This window comes from Zosterops lateralis (assembly GCF_965231275.1).
Source record: "Zosterops lateralis genome assembly, chromosome: W".
NCBI classification, from domain to species: domain Eukaryota; kingdom Metazoa; phylum Chordata; class Aves; order Passeriformes; family Zosteropidae; genus Zosterops; species Zosterops lateralis.
Window position 1 is genome coordinate 10427348 of NC_139801.1, and position 19336 is coordinate 10446683.

The 19336-nt window shown below is 49.3% G+C and overlaps 1 long non-coding RNA gene across 1 annotated transcript in view; it reads right to left on the reverse strand.

Annotated features, from left to right (window-relative positions):
• Positions 1-8068: 8068 nt before the first annotated feature.
• LOC310922019 overlaps positions 8069-19336 on the reverse strand; it is a 39448-nt gene continuing 28180 nt past the window's right edge. Inside the window, exons 2-3 of the long non-coding RNA XR_014592271.1 lie at positions 14048-14121; positions 8069-10482 (exon numbers count right to left, since the gene is read on the reverse strand). This is a non-coding gene — a long non-coding RNA (uncharacterized lncRNA). The remainder of the gene's footprint in view (positions 10483-14047; positions 14122-19336) is intronic.

Genomic DNA, 19336 nt, shown 5'->3' on the forward strand with positions numbered 1-19336 from the left:
TATGCTAGAACTCATGGGGTGTTTTGCAGCCTTCAAAAAGTTTTTTCTACAGCAGAGTGGGAGCTTCTGGGTGACTATCTGCTCCAGGTTTTCTTTGCAGATCACAGTGTGAAGGTACTGGAACTCATAGCGACCTGGAACAGGCTGCAGAAGGTTCTGCCTAAATTGCAGCCTTCCAGCTCTGAGGACGGCTCCAACCTCATTGGGCTGGTTGCCAGGGAAGATGGTGGAGAAAAACTGACCCCCCTTCCTCGGAAACGCAGCAGCATGGCGGGAAGCCTGCCTGCACTCAGCACACCTGCTGAGGTGGGCACGGGGTCTTCTGCAGAGCAGACCCCTTCCCCACCCATGCCTCATCAGCGATGGAGTGTGGAGGAATGCAGAGCTAGCCAGAGTCCTGCGGGACCGGAGGGATCAGGGCCCCTAAGTCCCGAGCCGCAGAAGCGGCGGCAGAAATTCGGGGCTTGCGAAAGCCCCATGGGACCGGCCCTCCCAAGTCCCGAGCCGCAGAAGCGGCAGCGGAGGCGAAAGATCGCCTCCCCCACTTCCCCCCCTCATGCTTTCCTGGCCTTGGAAGCGCCGAGAGCGCTCTTGGATTGGGGGGCGGGGTGGTTTTTGCGGACTGCCCGCATTGTGGAATGTCGATAAGATATTCCATCGGGTTGCGCCGTTCCGGGGCGCTGGGCGGGGCAGTCCCGGGTCCCCGTGGCGGGGACTTGCAGGGGACGCGCAGTTCTGTGCAGTTTGGTGAGAAGCCAAGTGCCCCGTCGACACGATGGGGGAGGCCTGCCCATTCCACATGAAGCGAGAGGGATCCCCCCCACAGCGGCTGGTCCCGCCTGTGAGAAAGGGCGGGGCGGCCGTGCGCCGGGCAGCGAAACTGGCCAGCGCTCTGTGGAGGAAGGCGGGGCCGGGGCACTCCCCCGGCCCCCCTCCTCCCTGTGCCGATCGTGGGACATCCCCAGTGCTGCAATCCCCCCTGCGCCGAGCAGGAGCAGCGCGGCAAGGGCAGATGCTGCCGAGCTGAAGGCAGCTGCCAGCTCTGTGCTGTTCATTTTAAAGGGACGGCACGGCGCAGCAGGTCACAAGCGGGTGTTCCCCCGCTGCAGAGGGTCCCGGGGTGCCGGGTCCCCCTCAGTCTCGGATGATGTCCCAACCGAGGCTGATGCTGTGGGCGGCCATGGGTCAGCACGGCACCCCCTGCAGGGTAGGGATGGATTCCCTAGCTTTGCAGGTGCGATGAGACAAGTTCTCACCCCTGTCCCTGTGGAGCACACTGGACAGGATTCAGAGGTCGATGATGCCTCATCTAATGCTCAGGCCAGCAAGACTAATGCTCAGGCTGGCAAGAAAAAAGAGAGTGCAAAAAAGAGGAATCACTCCCTTGTTTCGTTGTGGAAGGTGTGGACGGCCGAATCACATGGCAAATGTTTGTAAGGCAATTCATGTGAATGGCCAGCCTCTGTCAAATGAGCAGTGGGGTGCCAAGAGGAAGCGTGCTCGGACACAGGGGCCTTCCCAATCCCCACAGCCGATGGAGGTCTGTTGGGAAAGTTTAGTCCCACACCCACCTCTCCCTGTCAGTGTCCCTGAAGGGACCAGAATTGTTTAATTTGTGTTTGAGTTTCTGTTCACAGGACAAAGGGTCGGTGGTGAGAAGGCAGTTGCTCTGAAGTTACTGAGCTGCCTCGATTTCACTGGACTGTTGCTCTGATCAGAGACTGTCCTGGAACAATTTGGAACGGACATTGTGATTTTCTCCTTTGCTGCTTGGCAGCTGGAATGGACTGTCTTTCAAGACGCATTCGTCGCCCTTTGTGACTTGGTTTGGGAGCTGTTGGACCAGGATCCTGGAATCTTCAACCAGTCCTGGGATGTTCCTGTGTTCTGCATCGAAACAGAACTCTGGGGACTGGAGGTTTTTATAACACCTCCAAAAAGCCAATCCTCAATTGTGAATCTGAATGATTGTTTTCTGTGATTCATTTGTATCCTGCAGGTATCACTGGCTGATGAATGTCCAATTCCTTGCATGTTCTGGAATGGGTCATTTTTGCCCCATCTGCCACAAGGCGGCAAAATATTGTTTAAAAAAACAAACAATCAATAATAAAAAAAAAAATTTGTTTGAGCTAATTGGTTGATTTCAGTCGCAAAAGATGGCAATCAATCATTTTTGTATGAGCTCATTGCTCGATTGACAAATGCAGGCAACAATGCTTGCGAATTTGATGGGTGCAGATTTTTGTAAAATTCATACTCTCAGTATTATGGGAGGAATTTGATTGGAGCTTTGCAAGCAGTGTTTTTCTGCCAAATGCTCTGGAGCCATGAGCTGTTGCGAGTGGCAAAAATCCTTTGGATTTTTTTTTTTTTTTTTGCGGCCCAAAAATATTCAGAAATTTAGTGCAAGGACCCACTGTCTTTACAGACAATTTGGGAGGATGAGGTAGGCCAATGTTCCTTGGAAGGATGGTTTTGAGGGGCAAAGTTTTGGAAGCCCCTGAGGATGGGCAGCCCATTTGGTTGTATTGGGGCTGCTGTCATGGCATTTCAACAGTTTTCCCAGAAACCTTTTAATTTAGTCACGGACTCATTTCTGTGGCCGACATGGCGCACAGATGGGTTGTTCAATTTTAAAGGGAGTCAGCAATGTTGTTTGTTCCATTGGCTGAAGAAACTTTGTTGAGCCATAGAGGTCTGGTTCTTCAAAAACAGAAATTTTGCTTTGTTCCATTGGCTAAAGAATGTGTTGAGCCACAGAGGCCTGGTTCTTCAAGACAGGAATGCCAAATGCAGGGTGAAACTCCGCAAATTTAATTGGCAAAGGCTTTGCATGCCATGGAGCACCTTACAGGTGCCAGAATTTCACTAACCCTGCAATGTGAAAAGCAAGAAACCATGACCGAATGAAGGTCAACAGTGGAGGAACCACTGAGAGATCACTCTGATGTTGATGACACTGAGTGTCACTCTGATGGTCCTCCCATGGGAACAGAAATTGAACTATGTTCATTTTCTTTTTTTCTTTTTTCTTTTTTTTTAAAGGTGAAAGGGTGAGATGTCGCCCCTGACTTTCTTGCTTTCAAGTGTTTGAACCTTTGCAGCACCGTTCTCACGCTGCTTGATGTAAACAGTATTGTATTCTTGGAATTTATCAGTATGCTTTGCATAGTTGTTCTCTGAGAGAGAATTTGACTGATGGTCATAGTGACCAATGGAGTCAGGAGGTTGTAACCTCCTTGGGCCAATCTGGGCCCACTGTACAAAATGTATATAAGTAGAATTGGAGTCAGATAATAAAGGGCCTTCCATGTTTGACCCTGCTGCTGCCTACTGTCCTCTGTGAGGGTCCACACCCACGTCGCAACTTGTTACTCCTCTAAGGGCCAGTGTAACACAAACCCTCACAATTCAGTAAATTGTGTTGTTCTTTTCCTCTACATGGACAGAGGCAAGGCCATCCTATTGCTGGTCAAAGTACTGATTATTTGATTTTTGTAACTGCAGGGGTAGTGCATCGGAAGACAGGGTAAAAAGTACGACCAGCCCTTCTACTCTGCCCAACAGACACTAGAAGAGTAATTTTCCAGGATGGACACCTTTTGGCTGTTGCTTTTCCTTCAGGTTCCGGTACCCAAGCTTTTAGTCTCTAGGTAGGTTAGCCATCCCACTTTCTTCTCCTCCCTCTGGTCACACAGATAGAACCACAGGGTAGCACATGGTGTGTTGTCGGTGCTCGTTCCTCACACGGGGCATCAATTGTTGATGGACTCAAATGACTGATGCCAAAGATGGTGGCAAGCGTCAGCCCTTTATCGTCTTACAGTAAAACTTTCATACCTTTTCTCTGCAAATTCTCATGGGCAGCACCCTGAAACACTGACTCCTCTCTTTCTCCCGTCCTTTTCCTTCTTCTTCTTCTTCCCTCCTCCTCCCTCTCCTCTTCTTCTTTCCTCTTCCCCACGTGACTAGCCAACCCACTATTTTATAACACACAACCTTATTGGACATAGCTGCAACCTATTAAGGGCAAGGCTGCTTCCACTCTTTGGTAATTAGTACACGTGCAACTCATCAGGGGTGAGGTTGCCTGCAGCACCATCTCTATTCTCTTCAAATCCATTCTCCCACAGTGTATGCCACCAGTACCCTTTCCCTTGAGCAGAAAAAGGCTGAATCCTAATAGTTGAGACATTGGTCTGTATGAGTGAGGAAGACATACCCTTTTATTAATTTCTGGGACAATTCTTGAGACAGTTTCTCCACACCCAAGACACAGGTTTGTAGGGAGGAAGTCAAATTATCTTCATAGTCTTGGAGTTAGCTGACCAATTCATCCACAGCTGGTGCCTCCATGTCTGTCCAGCTCATTATCGCCAGGGTGTTGGCTCATGATATCAGTGCACTGTGTACAAAATTTCATCACATGGACCACCTGCACTGGATTTCAGCCAGGTCCCTGGATGCCTGGGTATTGTTCTAGTTACTATTGATGCCTATTGACTTTTTGCCTTTTTTCTTTTATATATTCTCTGCGTTCCTTACACATATATTTGGAGCTCTGTAGCCTATTATTGCATTCATAGCTAGTTTTCCCAGTACTTTTCCCTGCCCTGATAGGCAGAAAGACAAAACATATTCCAAAGCTCCTATCCTATCTTGGTTCTCTCTGGGAACCAAGGCTGAAAAACAGCTCTTCGAGACATATTTTCATCAACAAAGTTCAGATCCATCTGAGGGGGGAGGATTTAGAAGGGGCTTGAACTGGGGAGGAATTGCATTACCACTCATACTCCTAATTGGTGCTTTTTGTCAATTATGCTAATTTACTAAGCTTATAAAAACTGTATTCACCCTGTGTGGGTGGGCTTTTGTGGACGTTTTCCATATTTGCCCATGGGGGCCTCCAATAAAGATCAACCTTTATATTACCTCCTATATTAATATTATCTTGAAAGTGCGTGTTGTTTCATTTATAGGTTCTTAAGGCATCACTATAAATTACCTCCACCACAGCTTATTCCCTGAAATAATGCATATGTCCCTCAGTCATGGTCCACTTGCTTCAACAATTTGCAACACCTTCCTTGAAGGGATACCTGTCCTTCACACTCAACAAGAGTTGTATCTGAAGTCTGAGGACTGTTGCTCCTTTTCCAATCCCTTTATCAATGGCCTTATGCCTATCAAGGAATCTCAGCTGCCAGGCTTCCTTACCTTCTAATTGCAAACTGTTAGCCCTGTTATCCCAGCATGGGAGCAGCCAGGTGATAATGAATTCACCTGGAAGATGGCTCAAGTTTTTTAATATATCCTGCAGCTCATTTAGGGATAGGGATCAGGCATTTTCTGACTTATTTGTGATTTCAGTCTCTTCCTCCTCCTGATCTTGTGACTGATCTGCTGCAGAACAGGCTGCCTCTTCTGATTCTCCCTCCTGCTCTTTGAAGAAGCTTCTTGCTTCCTTACTGAACAGGTTGATGTCTGCTTCTATTGTTTCTTCTTGATTATAAGGGTGGAAGATATAGCTGAGGGCTGGATCTCTGGTTTAGCCACAGTGTCTGTACGTCTTCAGATCAAGAGACGCTCTCTTCCTGAGGGTGCTGAACAATGCTGAACAATGATTGGTAGGCATAGGCCAGACCCCAGTACATGGTGATAAGTTGTGCCTCTTTGGAATGGCCAGAGCATCTTTTTTTTGAAAACATTCTTTCACTTCATCAGGATGCCCCACTTGTTCAGGAGTGAAGTGCTGAATCATTGGATGTGACAGCCTTTCAAGATACCTGCCCATATCCTCCCACAAGCCTTGCCACCTGTAACCACATTGTCTCAGGACCTGGGTGATAATCCTAAAACATCAGCTAACCATAGAAAAAGCCAAGAAAATACTCCTAAGAAGTACCAATAGAAGTATTTTGGTTACCCAAGGAGGTTAAAGATACTGAAGAGTTATAAGGAAGGAGAAAACATCACAGAAGAAGGTGGTGAAGGTGCCATTCTGTATTTCCTCCACCAGAAACCTTTCAGAGGAAGAAGTATATAGGAAATATGGGACACAGGACAGAGTACTGTGAATTTAATTAGCATAGTCAGTTTGATAACCAAGATGCCTAGGCAAGAACAAACAGAGCTTTGAAGATTACAAGAAAATTGGATCAAGATTGCTGACAGGAAAGAAGATTGAACCAACTTCTGCAAGCAAGCGATGTTGCAAAATATCTAAGTTAGTTTCTGCGATGTTTAACCTAATTATTGTAGTAAAAAAATTACTAGCCTTCCTAGAATGGTATATAAGCATATGTAGCTCACAGTAAAATCAGATTCTGATCACCAGTCTTCCCCGTCTCTCAATCATCAGTAAAGTGTTAATTATCTCCATAAGATGCCTTCCAAAGTATAGAATGATAGAATCATAAAATTGTTTGGGTTGCAAGGGACCTTAAAGATAATCTAGTTCCAACTGCCCTGCCATGGGCAGGGAAACCTTCCACTAGACCAGGTTGCTCAGAGCCCCATTCACTCTGGCCTTGAACACTTCCAGGGATGGGGAGCCCACAACCTCTCTGGGCAACCTGTTCCAGTGTCTCACTACCTTCACAGTAAAGAACTTCTTCTGAATATCCAATCAAAACCTTCCCTCCTTCAACTTAAAGCCATTACCTCTTGTCCTGTCACTGCATGCCCTTGCATCATAGACTGGAAAAGGTAATCTGTTGTGAGACATCATTGGGGGCTTGGAATATGTGGTGGGGGGGGGGGTAAGACTTTGATCTGGTGAGGTAGTGCTCTGCCCCCCATACACCCCAGCCCCACAGTGTCTGTCAATCATGGCACACTGGAAGCAGCCCCAGCTTTACCTAATCTGGTCCCTGAGTGGCTGAGACACCAAAAGTCCCTCCTGGGAAGAAGGCCCAGGATGGGCCAAAAAGGTTTAAGAAAGGGCACCACGAGGCAAGCACATTGTCCTTTAACCCTACCTTCATCTTGGAGTTTTACATCACTGGAACCCAGGAGTTGGTAGCTATATGTCTGTTTTTCTATATCTTTTCTGTCCTTCTGCTTTTCCCCCTTATTCTTCTAACTCTCTTCTCACAGAATGTAACATCAAATTGGTTAAAGGTTTTCTATGTTCAATAGACTACGTCTATGCTGTGCTAAGTGATGTGTCCTGGTTAAAGGCAAATTTGTGAGAGAACCCCTGAATGGGGTTCCTCTGGGAAGCAAACCCAAATGGCCCCTCCCCCCAACTGGTCCAGTAAAAGAACTTCTTTGGAGCAAAGTGGAAAAAACTATTTATTTAACAAGGTGCCCGCAAGTATAAAGAATGAATAATATGAAACAACAAAACCTTTCGTTGTTCTGAAGTGAGATGGTAAATTCAGAAAGTCCTTGCTGTAGGCAGCGCAGTTTGCTCAGTCTCTTATCAGTCCGTCCAGAGGTCCAGGCCCCGGTCAGCCACAGGTGCAAGCTCCCGGTGCTCCTCTGGGTTTTTCAGTCCAGAGCAGGTTTAAACAGTCCCGAGAAAAAATACAGTCCAGACAGCTTCTCTGCCTCAGCTAGCTAAAACTAAGAGCAAACCAGGTCTCTGTGCCGCTGCTTGTCTGAGGAGACGAGCACAGTCCAAGAGCAGGAATGCAGAGGCGTGAATGCTATTATCAAAACAAACTCCGCACATTTTTTTTCTCCCCCTTCGCTCTTGGAACTAGTCTCACAGCAGTGATTCTCTCTCTCCAGGATCCTGCTTCATGAGTCTCTACTTCACACTCCTCAAGGTTGCTCCTCCATTATGAACCTCCCCTTACCAGCTAACCCCCTCTTTTATCTCACTCATCCTTATTGGATATAGCTGTTACTCATCAGGGGCAAGGCTGTATTGGCTAATTAACACAACTGTTACTTATCAGGGGTTACTTAGTCTTAAAGGTACAGAACTTAACATACAGCATAAACAGAACAGACAATTAGGGATACAAGCATCAAAAAGTCACCCCAGGACATGACATTATGTTGTATTTACTCTTTTGTGCAATGTTCCTTAATTTTCTATAGTTTACCAGTAAACTTTTGTGTGTTTTTACCTCTTGAGACTATTTGGTTGGGATTTTCTCCTTTCAGTCTACCCAGAGCAAAATAACCTGGGTTTAGCCCTAGGTTTGAGTGACTGGTGTATAACACCTTGTGAAAAGTCCCTCTCCAGCCTTCTTGTAGGGTACTGCAAGGTTGCTATAAGGTCTTCCAAGAACCTTTTCTTCTCCAGGTTGAATGGATCAGCTAAATATGTAGGAGGAAAGAGGTTTTGGAAAGCGGTAGCTTATCACCCCTATTCAGAGAAATTTCTGGAAACAAGAGAAGGGAGTGATGCCTTGGGAAGGCTGACCTGGAACAGAGATTGGATAGAGCTAGAGTGTTGCTTCGCGTATCTGTCTCTCAGGCCGGACCAGCGGTCGGCTGGACCACCATGCTAGCTCTGATACGCCTCAACCGTACCTTTGCGTGGGTTTTTGGCTCCGCAGTACCTTTGCCTTGGCTGTCACGGCCGTGGTTCGAAAGAGGGGACACTCTTAAGGCTCAGGAAGAAGGTTTTATTCGGGGATCACAGGGGCAGTCCCTGGTCCCAGGCCTGTGCCTCTGGAGAGTGACCCAGGGCCTGGTTTTCAAGGGGTTTTTGTTCACCAGAAATCTCAGGGGTGGGCACAAGTTACAAGACCAATGAAAACAAAGCAAGGTGACTAATGCCAAATGCAATACACAACATTAACAAATCAGGTTAATTGGGGTGGGGTCCTCGGAGAGCCACCAATCACTGTCCGACACCTCTCTGAAGGTTTCGGGCCTGGGAGATGATGGGCGGGGAGGGGAGATGCATTGAGATGAGGGAGAAAGACAATGGGATGACCGAAACTCCAGGCAGAGGATTAGGGTTGTCTTGGAAACTCTTATCAACTTCTGATAAGAACATTCCAGGACAGGAGCTTTTGTCTGGCTAGGGTTAAAGTCCAAATCACATCAAACTTATAACTAAAAACCTAAAAACAATTCCAGCACCCCCACACCTCCCCCTTTTTCTTTTATTTGTGTTACTTTTCTGGAGTGTAGATATCTGAATCGCACTCGCTGCTGGAGTCAGAGTCTGGTGGGAATTCGATGGCAGGTGCCACGGAATGCACTGAGGGGGTAGTAGTGGGGAAAATTGCATTCATGATCAGGCTTTTGACCAAACCAGAAGCAATGGCTACAATTAAAATGATGAACAGAAACAGCAGTCCGGTTTTGACCCACGAGCTGGCAATGTTAGAGAGTCCAACACCTTTGAAGAGGTTATCAAACCAGTCCCCTGTTTCTTGCTTGATGGAATCGACCATTCCTCGCAGCTGCTGGATTGATTTTTTGACGTTCTCTGCCTTAGATGATAGATTGAAGCAACACAGTCCTTCAAACTCCTCACATGAATGTTGGTTCAGTAAAAGTAGATAGTCAATCGCGGCGCGGTTCTGAAGGGTTGCCTGCCTGGTAATCTGTTCGTCTGATAGGAGGTCACTTATAGCTTGAGTTGTTAAATTTGCTTGTTTGGCCACCCAACATTCTAAACGGCCTAATTCTCCCATAGATTTTGCTATCGAGACCCAGGGTAAGAAAACTGTCAGGGCTGTGGCCTTTGCCCTAGACCAGTGGATGATTTCTGAATTACAATCTGGGTCGAGACTTGTTAGGTCTCTTTTCTGGATTGGTACATGGAGAGAGGAATTTTTTCTGTGCCAATTGAGGATTTGAGTCATGTTTGGGGTAAACAGGCTCAACTTGCCTAAAGTGCATGGGCCTCCGATCAGCCGAGCAGGAATGCCTGTAAAAGCTCTGTCACCACAAATGAGGAAAAAACCTTTGGGCAGGGAACGGGGAAAGGGACTGTGAGCATCAGTGGAAGGAGTGGTAACATGTGCAATTTTTGTGCACCAGTTTTTTGCTATATAAGAATCCTTAATTTGCAACAAATGATAAAATGACCTGGTGTGTTCGTCTTGGGGGGCGTAACGAAAGTGAACACAGAAAGGAGCTTTTGAGGACCCAAGAAGGTCTAATTCTTGGGGCTCTTGGGGGGCACGTGGGAGAGTTTGCAACCACTCTTTCCAAAAAGCAAGGGGATTTATAACAAAAGCAAAAGGGGCATCACCAATTTCTGTAAAGTGGCTAGCTTCAACAGGTTTTCGGTTGTATTTTTGTTGTATCTGGAGGAGTGAGAATGGAAACTCCTCCTCTTTCACAGGGATTCCTACCAGGCAGGAGGACATGGGATCTTGGGCTGCTGCTGAGGCTAGGCAGATGTGATCTTGACCTAGACTCTTTGCGAGGGTTTTCCATCCATTGGTTTTGGGCTGTGGAACGATCCAGGGGGTGGTTATCGACGGGAAGCTGAGCAGCACTGCAAGGGCAAAAACTGCTGTGCTGCGGACTTCCATGCCGATCACCCGGTCCGCGGTTCTGTAACTCAGAAAAAAGGGGTCAGTTAAACAACCACTGAAAACATTCAGCTGGAGGAAACAGCTCTTCTGCTTCCTCCTCATGCCAGAAAACCCAGGAGGGAAGAGTAATTGGGCTAGGAGGACTTGCCTCTGGGCCCGCTTCCTCCTCCTCCTTTTTCCTCCTTCTTCAGGAGGCCACAGTGACCTGGGATACTTTTGTTTCTGAAGTCTTGGGGACATAGGGTCTCACATTTCTGGAGGGGATCCACTGCAAACCGGTGGGAGTGGAGACGCAGGCGTACCCACGCCCCCAGGTGACCAAATCGTGAGGACCCTGTATCCTCAAAGTTTCTGGATCTTTGACAAGGACTTTTGGCCTTTCCCGGGGCTCTAACTGTGAGCTCCCACGGAAGTGCCTTGTCACTGGCGGGTTCATGGTCTCAAAGGAACAGTTAAGAAAATTCAAAGTGAACACAGCACAGGCTAGTCTTACAGATGGTGGTTCAATTTTGAGGATCGGTTGCTGCTGGCTGAGGACTCTTTTGAAGTTCTGATGAGTCCTTTCCACAATCGCCTGACCTGTCGGGGAGTGTGGGATGCCAGTTTTGTGTTCCACTCTCCATTGCTGCAGAAAGCTGCAGAATTCCTTGGACTTGTACGCTGGACCATTATCTGTTTTCAGGGACCTTGGGATGCCCAGGACAGAGAAAGCCTGGATGAGATGCTTGATAGCATCCCCAGCCTTCTTCCCTGTGTGGGCAGAAGCGAAAACAGCTCCTGAGAACGTGTCCACAGAGACGTGCACGTATTTCTGCCTCCCAAAGGGGGCAAAGTGCGTGACGTCTGTCTGCCACACTTCACAACTGGACAAACCACAGGGATTCACGCCTGTGGGCATGGATGGGATGGCACACCTGTGACATTGTGGACAGCCGGTCACAATCGCTTTGGCCTGGTCACGGGTTAAGTTAAACTGCCGGACCAGACCTGGCGCGTTTTGATGGTGAAGCTGATGGCTGATTCTGGCTTGCTCAAAACGGTTTGGCAGAGGGGTCACCTCCACAGGGGCAGCGAGAGCATCAGCTCTCCTGTTTCCCTCTGCTATGAACCCTGGGAGCTCTGTGTGTGATCTGGTGTGCATCACATAAAAGGGTTGCTTCCTGTGGGAAATCAGTTTGATCAGCTTAGAAAGCAACTTAAACAGAGTGACGTTGGAAACCTCCTGCAACACAGAATGTTCTGCTCTAGAAACTATCCCTGCAACATAACTCGAATCTGTTACCAAATTGAAAGGTCCAGGGAATGTCTCAAATGCTCTAACGACTGTGGCCAACTCAGCCACTTGAGGTGATCCTTCCACCTCAACAACCTCTGATTCCCACCTCCGGGTGAGAGGGTCCCGCCAAGTCATAACTGATTTGTGGGACTTTCCGGATGCGTCAGTGAAGACGGTTAGAGCCTTAAGAGGCTCCTTGCTTTGGACACTTTTTAACTCCAATCGAAATTGGGCATCCGAATTGAAAATTTTGTGGGCAGGCCGATGAATAGAAATTTGGCCAGGGTAGTTATCTAGGGCAAACTGCAGTGCTTCGTTCTCTTGAAGCAGATGCTCTAACATTGCTTTTGTAATTTGACCCAATTTTAATTTGATTGGCATGTGAATGCATTCAAAGTCACAACCCGCCAGTTCCCTAAGGCGAACTCTGGCTTTCCGAATCAGGTCAGCCATCAATTCTTGTGGCTTTGTCATACTTTTGGTCCTGTGGTGGCTCAGAAAGACCCACTCTATAATAGAGAGAGGATCTTCTTTGCCTTGGACCTTCCTTGATTTTTGGAGGGTTTTGCTGTTCCATTGGAAAATCATCCCATGGAGGTGTGGCAGCTTTCCTAAGATGATGAAACGAAATGGCAGGTCAGGTTTACATTTGTTGGCCTGTCTGGTCGACAATGCGTGTTGAATGTTCTCCAGTGCAATCTTTGCCTCTGGGGTGAGGGCCCTGGGTGAACTCAATTCAACTTCCCTTTTTAACAAATTGAAAAGGGGGGCCAGGTCTTCAGTAGAAAGACCCAGCCAAGGTCTCATCCAATTCAAAGCTCCACACAGCTGATGGACATCTGCAAGGGTCTGAATTTGGGTCTTGATTTCCAATTTTTGAGGAACAATAGTCCTCTTCCCAATTTCCAGCCCTAGGTATTTCCAGGGTGGCATCTTTTGAATTTTGGATTCTTGCAGCTCAAAACCTGCAGAAACCAGTGCAGACACTGTGAGGTCGAGTGCATGTGCCAACAGGTCGTCTGTTGGTGCGGAAATCAACACATCATCGATGTAATGATGGATTATTACTTGGGGCACTGCTGCACGCACAGGTGCGAGCAGGGAAGCAACATACCTTTGACAAATCACATGCGAATTTTTCAAACCCTGAGGAAGAACTTTCCACTGATACCTCTTTCGCGGAGCCTCTCGGTTCAAGGTGGGCACCAAAAAGGCAAAGCGTGGGGCATCATCAGGATGTAGAGGAATGTGGAAAAAACAGTCTTTTATAACAATGACAGTCAAACTCCAGTTTTCGGGGAGCATGCTTGGGGCGGGCATCCCTGGTTGCAGGGATCCCATGTCCTCAATTACCTCATTAATTTTGCGGAGGTCATGGAGGAGCCTCCACCTGGTCTTATCTGCTTTCTGAATGACAAACACTGGAGAGTTCCATGGTGAAGTGGTCTCTTCAATGTGGCCTTTTTTCAGCTGTTTTTCCACAAGCTCATTGAGCGCCTTTAACTTTTGCTTAGAAAGTGGCCACTATTCAATCCAGACTGGTTCATCTGACAGCCAATTCAGTTTCTGGATAGGCCGCTCCTCAGTGACCACTGCCCGAAAAACCTTTGGAGGGTCAGGAATGTTAATTGTGACCCCCCATTGGGACATCAAATCTCTTCCCCACAGAGGTTCGTCAAGATCCAAAACAAAAGGGCATAGAGTGGCCAATTGCCCTTTTGGCCCTTCAATTGTCACTGCCTTTTTTGACTGCTTGGCCAATTGCAAACCTCCAATACCGTTTACATGTTTGACAATGGCCTGCAGTTCCCAATGTGATGGCCACATCCTTTCTGGGACGACCGTCACATCAGCGGCTGTGTCCCAAGCTCCTTTAAGGAGTTTGGATTCCCCACCCATGGAAAGCTTACAGTAATCTTTTGGCCTGTCTGAGCCTATCTTTTTTACCACAGCGACAGTGGTGTCTTCGTCGCTTTCTCCTCTGCCACTTTCTGTGGCACTGTCCTCTGGACTTGCTTTTACTGCAAGCCCTTGCGCTGCTGGGATGGCCTGGGCAATGATTTGCCCTTTTGGTAGAAAGGTGGGTGGGTTTTCACTGCGGAGCCACACAACAAATCGCTCTGGGTCAGTTGTGATTGTCCCAGGGGCAATCATTATGTCTGAGGGGGTGAACTTACAGTCTCCGATGACCACAAATTTTGTCTCCACCATGTGCCACGTGCCGGATTCCTTTGAGACCATGGCTGTTTGCCACTGACTGTCCCGCAGGTGAAGAGGCTCTGCCAACTGGAGCCTAAAGGGCTCATACCTGTCCATTGTTGTCAAGGATCCTGTTGGCTCAGGCAATACTATGTGCCTCGGTTTCCCTTGTTTTGTCAGGTCCTGTGAAGAGAGAGACAAATCTGATTTAGATGACCTTTTTTCTTTTTGGGTTATTTGGGCTGCCCGATTGGGGTCTTCACGCTGGGCAGTCCCGCGCTCCCTACTTAGTTTTTTGACACCCTGGTGTTCTTTTTGTTCTCCCTCCTCTCATTTTCCCTTTCCTGTTTTAAAAAATTGTCAAATTGTCCCTTCAATGGACACTGATTGATCCAGTGACCGTTTTTTCCACAAAGAAAACACGGGCAGTTAGCTCGTGCAGGAGTGTTCTTGCATGGCTCTGGTGTTTTAGGTGTTTCCACGGCAGCAGCGGTGATTTTCTGGCGCGATTTCCCCTCTCTCAGGGCTGGTTTTCTGCAGTGTGGGACGATGGCACTCACAGCTTGTAGCATCTCCTTGAGAGGAGGTGTCGAGCCTGGTTGTCTGGGTATGAGATTTATGGCAGCAGTGCATTCCTCGTTCGCATGGGAGAATGCTAACTGCTGTATCACTTGTTTCTGTCCCTCTTCTCCAACCAACTGCTGTTCCATAGCTGATGCAAGTCGCTCCACAAACTTGACATAGGGTTCTTGTGGTTCCTGAAAAATCTCTAAGTAACATTGTGAGGGACCATATGGTTGCATTTTTAAAAAGGCTTTTCAAGCTTGATTAGCTACAAACTCAAGGACGTTTGGGGGAATGTTGGTGGCCTGGTCTGAGGCTGCTTTCCAATCACCCTCACCTAACAGGTGGTTTAGGGTAATAGGGTTGCCTGCATTGTCAGTGGCAGTGGTTGGATCTTCCAGCAAGTCTGGAAGGGCATCCTTCAGCAGTTTTCCCCAAGTGACCTCCCAAAGCTCAAACTCCCTTTTGCTTGAGAGGCACTTGAAAATCTGCCTCAAATCGAATGGGACAACTGTGATCCCACCAAAGGAAGAAAACAACATGCCTTCAAAGTACGGGCTGTCTCCTCCATACTCTTTCAAGGCCTTCATGAGATCCTTGACCAGGGTTTGTGACAATGCTTTCCAGGTGGCAACAGTTGTTCCCTGTCCCCGACTCCTGCGGTACATCACTGGAGTAACTGTGGGCACACCACCTGGGGTCACGCCCCCCGGCGTCTTACTTCCTCCCGCTGGGTCCCCCATCGCAGCATCAGCTGCTGGCTCCGGGGCAGTTGCAGCTTTGCAGCATGTCTCGGAGCCCCAGTTGTAGGCTGGGGGGGGGCATCCAGTCCGCCTGTGGCACGGGCGGCTGGGGTGGCTGGAAGCTCGGAAGAGCGTTCCCCAACGGGGGTGCAGTCGGGAAAACCGTGTCACCGGGTGGGGTCGGCGGGACTCCCGCCGTGGAAGGAGGCTGCGGGCTTCACGCTCCCATCAGCAGCGGCAGTGGCTGGTGGGGGGGTGGTGCCAGGGTTGGAGCAGCGCCGCACGGCAGTGGGAGAGGAACAGAAGCTCCGTCCACACCGCGCGGGGGCTGCGGGGGGGCGGGCTGGGGCAGGGACGGCGCCTTGCTTGCACCGCGGGGGGCGGGGAAGGGGCTCCACGGCGCTATCGGGGGCGGCCACGGCGGGGCGGGGAAGGGAGCTGGGATCACGCGGTCCGCTCCATCCGGCCGCGACTCCGGGAACGCGGGAAACGCAGCGGCGGTGCTGGCATTCGGGAGGGCGGGGGGAGCAGCAGTCGCGGCGTGCGGCGGGGGAGGAGGAGCCGGGCAAGCAGGGGGGGAAGCGAGCGCCGGCGGGAACGGCGCCGGCGGCGCCGGAGAGAGAGCGGGCGGCAAGGGGCAGCCCCATGCTATTCGGGCTGCGCCATGATCTCCTCCCGGTCCCAGGAGCGGGACCGGCACGGTGGGGGGATGTGGGGGGTGCGGGGCTTTCCCAGGACCGCACGGCTCGGAAAAGCTCGGCACCGAAAAAGTGGGGGGAGGGAAAAGGGGTTGAGGCGGAGTCAGGGCGGCGCCCGCACTGCAGGAGGGGGGCACACCCCACCCCTGGCTCTGCTGGGGTGGGGGAAGGGGCGGGGGAAGGGGCGGGGGCAAGCCTTGAGAGGAAAGGAGGGGCGGGTACAGGGGAGGAAAGGGATTCTGGGAAAAAGAAGGGGGGTGGGGAAGTGAACAAAGAGACGATGGCTGCTCCTCGTGGCTGCCGCCATTATGGGGGCACTTTTCTTTGTTCTCTGAAGAGGGGGGGCCCTCTGCGTCTCCCTTTGGGGGGTTTCCACAGCCGTTTTCGCTGCCGATCCCGACAGGGGATGTCGGGGGCTGTTTTTCCTCCTTGGCAAATGAAAAACGGACTCTGGGTTTGTTGGCTGGGGAAATCAGGGGGGTAGCGGGGGGGGTTTGGGCGTCGTGGCCAGCCAGGCTGCCCCGGGAACCTCTCGCAGCCCGGCCGCCCCTGGAACCCCTCGCAGCCCGGCCGTGGCTGCAGGGGGGAGGGGACCCCAGAATTCTTAAAGCGCCCGGACAGGGGGACCCCTGGGGGGGCCGGAGCACTTTTCAGACTACCTGGGGGGGTTTTTGGGGACTTAGGGGGCTTGGGAGACTTGGAGGGGGGGGGGAAAGGGGAGACTTGGGGGATTTGGGGGACTTCGGGGAGGCAGAGGGACGGGACAGGGGGGGCTTGGGAGACTCGGGAGAGGCAGGGGCAGGGGGAAGGGGGAAGGGACTGAGGGAATGCTTTGAGAGGATGCAACTTTGTTCTCTTGCATTCCTCTGATTTCTTTTAAAGCGGCTTTTATCTGCCATGGCCAAAATGCAAATTTTGAAGCTAGGACATCTCCTGACTTCGCTAACTGTTCTAACTTTTTAGAAGCATTTTCCCAGAACCAAATGCTGTTTACCTGGTCCGAATTAACATTCGGAAAATGCAAAAACAAATACCTAATAAATTTTTTCAGTTCCTTTTTTGAGTATTTAATTTTGGCGACAATTAAAACTCCAATTAAACTTTTAAAAACCTCTTTCTGGGTGGTGTTCAGTCCGTTTCCCATTCTGACTAGCTGTTACTTTTTTCACCACCACTTCCCAGCAAAACCACCCCAAATCCCTGTAGGCGTCCTTTCCTGGGGGTAAGGGCCTGCTCAGGGTGGACCCCCGGTCCCCCCTGTCCCGTCCCTCCCAGGCGTTGCGCAAGCTAGATCCCTGAGGCTTTTCCAAGCCTCTGTGGTGGGTATCCTCCCCTCCCTTAGAGGAAAATTACTCACCCAGCCCTCGGGACGCTGGAGACGTTGCTGGGGCAACCACAAGCTGAAGGGGACTCCTCTGGGCAGGAGCTGTTCCCTTCGTCCACCAGGGGCGCTTTTGAGCAACCCCAGTGGCGTGTGGAGTGCTGAAGACCTCGGGACACGACAATGCGATATCCTCTCAGAAGGTCTCTGGGTCACAGGGTCCAAGCGTTCCCTCGGGCCTCCGTGTCAGCCCCCACGGCACAGCCAGGCCAAAAGGCGTCTGCAGGCCCCGCATTGGTGCGCCAATCTGTTGCTTCGCGTATCTGTCTCTCAGGCTGGTCCAGCGGTCGGCTGGACCACCCTGCTAGCTCTGATACGCCTCAACCGTACCTTTGCGTGGGTCTTGGCTCCGCAGTACCTTTGCCTTGGCTGTCACGGCCGTGGTTTGAAAGAGGGGACACTCTTAAGGCTCAGGAAGAAGGTTTTATTCGGGGATCACAGGGGCAGTCCCTGGTCCCAGGCCTGTGCCTCTGGAGAGTGACCCAGGGCCTGGTTTTCAAGGGGTTTTTGTTCACCAGAAATCTCAGGGGTGGGCACAAGTTACAAGACCAATGAAAACAAAGCAAGGTGACTAATGCCAAATGCAATACACAACATTAACAAATCAGGTTAATTGGGGTGGGGTCCTTGGAGAGCCACCAATCACTGTCCGACACCTCTCTGAAGGTTTCGGGCCTGGGAGATGATGGGCGGGGAGGGGAGATGCATTGAGATGAGGGAGAAAGACAATGGGATGACCGAAACTCCAGGCAGAGGATTAGGGTTGTCTTGGAAACTCTTATCAACTTCTGATAAGAACATTCCAGGACAGGAGCTTTTGTCTGGCTAGGGTTAAAGGTTAAAGTCCAAATCACATCAAACTTATAACTAAAAACCTAAAAACAATTCCAGCACCCCCACACTAGAGAATAAAGTAGGTATTTATTAAAGGCCTTTAAGGGTACACCTTGGGCAGTACAAGAGCCTGGCCAGGGCTACACACAAAATGGACAACCAGTCACGAGGTCTTACACTTTTATAAGTTTTGGTCCATTTACATATTGGAGTTAATTGTCCAATTATAGCTTCAGATTATGAAGTCCCATTTTTCTGGTTTTGTCTCTTCAATCCACTGTTGTTTATGCTTTTGGGCCTGAAAACCTGTAACCATTGTCCTTGGTCCTCAGCAGGAAAGGATTTTTGTCTACTTACTCTGTAAAGAGAGCTTACTAATGCTTAATATGAGGCTCAGAACTACACCCCTAGGCAGCACAGAATCTGAAAAAAATGGAAGCTAAAACTTAAGGCATCAGGAGAAGCAACCAATTTGCTGAATTATATGCTGCTTATATGACTTCAAACCAGGAAGATCTAGGATAATGCCATTTGTATAGATTTTTGTTCAATAGCTAATGGGTTAGATACTTGGCTACCAACTTGGATAGCCAAAGATTAGAAAATACATTATAAGGAAGTCTGGGAAAGGAACTGGAAGGATGTTTGGGAAATAGTACAAAGAACCAAGGTGACTGTGTTTCATGTTGATGCTTATAGTAAAGCAGACACTTTAGACTGACTTTATATACTCTGTTGCAGACAACTGGGCAAAGATTCCCCAAGCTGGATTGGAATTCCTTCAGAAGGAGGATCATGAAGGCTTGTCAAAATGAGTGCACCAAAAGTGTGGGCATCTTGGAGAAAAAGCTACTTACAGGTGGGCTCAAGAACATGGCATAACAGTGTCACTTGATACGATTAAAACTATAATTGCCCAGTGCCCCATGTGCCAATACATTGATAAATGCCTGGTGCCAAATATTGGGAAAGGACAATTGGGGAGAAGAAAGTTGCCAGAACACATTTGGCAAATGGATCATATTGGACCTTTACCCCAGCACCAAAGGTGTAAATATGTCTGTACTGCTGTAGATACATATTCTGGATATTTGATTGCCCATCCTTGTAAGAAGGCTACACACCACAGTACCATCTGTACTACAGACCTAATGATTTTGTACTATGGAATTTCATCA